The sequence below is a fragment of the Rhinolophus sinicus genome, chromosome 17 (assembly GCF_057876585.1).
Source record: "Rhinolophus sinicus isolate RSI-liver-muscle chromosome 17, RSI-T2T, whole genome shotgun sequence".
Classification (NCBI taxonomy): Eukaryota; Metazoa; Chordata; class Mammalia; order Chiroptera; family Rhinolophidae; genus Rhinolophus; species Rhinolophus sinicus.
The window spans coordinates 132,995,001-132,999,533 of NC_142517.1; the positions used below are offsets into that span (position 1 = coordinate 132,995,001).

Sequence of the window (4,533 nt, forward strand, 5' to 3'; positions counted from 1 at the left end):
TGGTGCTACCCTGTTTCTAACAAGTCTCAACCAAAGTTGACGAGTATCGCTTGTGCACCCTTAACTGCTTCCCCCACGGGACTAAAGGACCTGAGCCCTGGAACCCTTTCAGAAGCAACGGGTCCGTTGTTGAGAAAGATCTGGTGCTGAAACCCCTTAAATCTCACCCCAAATCCTGGACAGGAAGACCCATTTGAGCCTAACCTCCTGTCTCCTTGTTCAGTTGACCTGGCAACAAAGCTTTTTTCTCCAAAGCCATAGCATTGGCTTCTATGCGTGTAGGGCAGCGAGCCCTTGTTGGGTAACGCTCCTTATGATTTAAAAACCGCGTCCTGGTAGACTGCGCCCTACATTAGGACCAATTACTCAGCTCGAAATGAGCCACAATCGGTAATACCTCTAATTATCTTTGTGACTGCCAACTCTTGCAAGATGCTGATTAGTGCTTTCTCACAGCTTTTATCTTCTTTCACTTAGAAATGTTCTTTCGTTTCTTTGGGTAAATTACAGGCGATAGAAAGAAGGCATCTGTGCATTTGGAAGTAGCACATTTGGTCCCTGGACCAGCAGCAGCAGCATCACCTGAGAATTTATTAGAAATGTCAGTCCTCAGGCCATCCCAGGACCTGCTGCATCAGAAACCTTGAGAGTGGGCCACAGCCATCTGCTGTTACCAAGCTTTTCAGGTGATGTGATGCACACTCTAGTCTGAGACCCACTGAAATATATATATATATATATATATATATATATATATATATATATATATATATATATATATATATATATATATATATATACCATGATTAGGTTCTCTCCATAAACAAGTTGGCACTTCTCCACTCAGCTTTCTGTTTTTCTTCCTTTTATCAATTATTTCAAAACCCGGAGCTACGCATGAAAGGACTCTCCTCAAATTGACAAGACAGTTTTTTCAACTTCAGCCCCTAAATGCCTCTATTCTAGAAACTTGAGAACCTTGAATAGCCTATATTCTTAATGGGGAACAGAACATTTTACAAAGTACAGTCCTACTTTGTCTTACTGCACTTCACTTTATTATAATTCACAGATGTTGTTTTTTTGTTGTTGTTGTTTTTTACAAATTGAAGGCAAGACCCTCCACCAGCAAAAAGATTATGGCTCACTTTATTACAATACTCACTTTATTATGGTGGTCTGGACTGGAGCCCGCAATGTCTCCAAGATGTATGCCTGTATAGAAATAAAAGATTTCAAAAGACATTTAAGCAGATTTCATTATAATATGCGTAGTTAATAATACATACCTCACTTTCTATATTGGGCGGAAAATTAAACTTGAAAGTCATCAAAAACTTAAAGGACAAGATACTAAAAGAGAAAACACCCCATCTTTCTTAGAAAGGTGGTAGGAACCAAAATATTTACTCTAGATTTTAAAAAATTCAAATGGTTTGATTGATCTCTCTAAATTTAGAGATAGTAAATAAAATCAATTTAAATCTAAATTTCAAAAGCGTGCTCAGATATGTTTTTTTATAAGTATTCTTTTAGAAATAAGTTTTTGCTATTACTGCTTACAGAGTCAGTTTGTAATTGTTACATTTTTTAAAGGAGTGGCTGTGGGCAATCACTATATTTAATTTTCAAGCAACACACAGCCAGCAAACACTCCTGGAAATATCACCTGGGAGGAAGGGATGTTTCTTCTTTAAGAACACAGTGGAAAGTTAGCACCTGCTGAGTGGAAAAAATTAATCACTGAACTTTTTGTTTTTTCTCCCTGAGTAGAAAGATTCTAAGCAGCTTTCAGCTTTTTCTTCCTTGGGCTTATTGCTTGGAAAGAAAAATAGAGATTCCAAAGAAACTGCAAACAGTTGGGAATGATTTCAGCAGTGGATTCTGAAAGGGCAGCCAGGGGTAAGATTCCTTACCTGAATCTTTGGGCTTTAGTGTAGATAAGAATCCAACATTGGACACTAGCAAAATTCTGATTCCAGATCCCACCTCCCATTATAGTTCCCAGTGATCCCAATACAGCAGACTTGGGACATGGCCCAGTAATTTGCGGTTTTAACAAATATGCTGAGATGATTCTGATAAAATGGTAAAAATCCACACTTTGAGAAAAACGTCCAGTATCTGATGTTTTCATAGCTCGCAGGACTAAGAAGCTGTGAGTAGAATTAGTAGATGGTGGATTTAAAATGCTTAAGCCAGGATTTTCAAAAAAATATTTTCCTTGGAACATTTGTTCTGGAATGTTATGGGGTTGGTGTTCTAAAAACAAAGGGTTCTGTGGTAAAATAAATTAAGGAAATACTGCATTCTGAATCTTCCCTTTGGAAATTTGATTCACTAAGTCCCTTAGCACAATGAAGACCCCTGAAAAGTTCCTCAGTTTAAAAATAAGGTTTGGATTTTATTTAATGGTTAACTTATTTGCAAGGGGATTTTTTTTTTTCTTTATAAATTTAGCAACATTTCCCCAGAAGTGTTTTTCAATAACACTTGTTTGGAACAGGCTGGGTCAAACTGTAAAATTCTATTCTGTTCTTGTGCAAATAGAAAGAAATATCTTATGGGGTTGACAAATGTCAAAGATAAAGTCAGACACTAGTTAAAGTGGTAAGAACAGGTTTTAATCAGCAATACATGTTTTCAATAGGGACAAAGGTCTAGCATGAACTGAACTCAACTTCAATTTGCACAGAGGTGAGGAGGCATTTTAACGGGAAGGTGAGGGAATAAGGAGGAGGTGAGCTGTGGCTGAGTAGGGTCATGGAAATGAAAAATTGTAAAAGCAGGAAGGAGGTTGGTCCTTGTGAAACCCATCTGGGGTTTGCTAACTGGTACTTTTTGATGTTAGGTTTCCACCCTCCCACAGAGACAGGAGATAAGAGCTATCTTCAAGTGTTGACTGGAACAAACAGTAATTCTTTCAGCAGCCTTGAGTTTTCTCAGGTGAGCATTTCGAGGGAAGATAGGGTCATTCTAAGAATGCAGCCAGGAGCTGTTAGAAACCATGATAGTGTTTGTTCAGTCTTTATAGGCCCAGTTGAGTTCTAGTGGAGAAGAGGGCTAAGATGTGCCTCACTAGAGTTTGATCAAGGAAGGAATCTGTGTCAGAACTAAGTGGGGGGAAAATCAAACAATCTGAAGCTCAAAATCAAATCAGGAAGTTTCTCTAATCTCGCCATCAAAAAGGAATAAATTCTCCCCAGGCTATCATCTTGGAGTACTACCGAATGCAAAACAGAGGGCACTCTGAGAGGGAGCAAATCTGCAGAGTCAAGAAAATGATAACAGAAGCTATTTATAGATTAGAACAGTAACAGTAATAACTAGTACTTTGAGCAAACACAACTCATAGAATATAATCAAAGAGAGTCAACCTTTATTGTTGACTCTCATGTTCCTATGACAATTGATGCAGTTGTGTAAGATTTATCCCCTGCAACTGAAAAACTCTGGAAAGCCTCGGGCATTTCCTGATCACTCCTTAATAGTAAAAGTATTTGGATGTGTCTCAATTCAGTAATCTAAAAGGCCCAGCCTAATGTATTAGTGATTATAATTATATAATATACATTTATGTTACTATACATTGTATAATGTCATATTATATGTTACAAAATACAAAATTACAATAATTAACACTTTAGTCTTCATTCAAGGTAAGACTTTGCCATTAGCCTGCTCTCCCCCCACCCCCCATTATGCCCCTTTGTCAATGGGAAAGATCCTGTGAAAGCCTCCTTCTTTCCCATTTATTTTACCCCTCAGCTGCTGTTGCAGACCCTTCCAGGGATGAAGTACAGGGAGCAAGGGAGAGGAAGAGAAACATACTTTCTTACTTGAACATAACATACACATTTATCGATCCAGGTGGATGAACATAACATTCACATTTATGGATCAAGGTGGATATTTAAAAATGCCTCTTTGTCTTGTGGGTGCTTTTCTTGATTTCTTGGAGGTACCGGTGTGACCCCTCTCTGACTGGGGCTTGCAGGCACTTGGCAATGCATTTTCTCTCTCTGGCTTGCTCCTCCTTAGCCCAGGTTTTCAGGCAATCTGTCCCTCTAAGACTTGCTCTGTTGGAGTCCCAGTGACCTCCCAAGTGATTCTCTTGGATAGAAATCAAAACAGCTCTGGTTTCAGTTTCTCTCTTATTTGGCCCACATCAGGTTCACAGAGACACTCACCCATTCTTTACCTTGATAAGTTCTGAGTGTGGAGACAGATTTCAAAATGACTACTTTGCTGCCAAAGCAGCTAGCTGTTTTCTCTTGCCCTCTAGATTTCCTGAGCAGATGTCAACCACGTGTCTGCCATTCTCCTAACAAGTTTTTCATTTGGTCCTGTAGAAGCTCCTCTTTTAGACCTGAAATAAAGTGGGCAGCACTCCCCCTTCCCCTGGATAGGTGGCTGAACACAGGCTGTGCTCTCTCCCAAGTATAATTACCGTATAAAATACAGGATGCCCTGTTACATTTGAATTTCAGGCAAATAACAAATATTTTTCATTATAGCTATGTCCCATGCAAG

The 4,533-nt window shown here is 38.9% G+C and overlaps 1 long non-coding RNA gene across 1 annotated transcript in view; it reads right to left on the reverse strand.

Moving 5' to 3' along the window:
* Positions 1 to 1,319, reverse strand: part of LOC148754854 (uncharacterized) — a 72,006-nt gene extending 70,687 nt beyond the window's left edge. The window contains exon 1 of the long non-coding RNA XR_016019676.1: positions 1,166 to 1,319. This is a non-coding gene — a long non-coding RNA (uncharacterized LOC148754854). The remainder of the gene's footprint in view (positions 1 to 1,165) is intronic.
* Between the last annotated feature and the right edge of the window lie 3,214 nt (positions 1,320 to 4,533).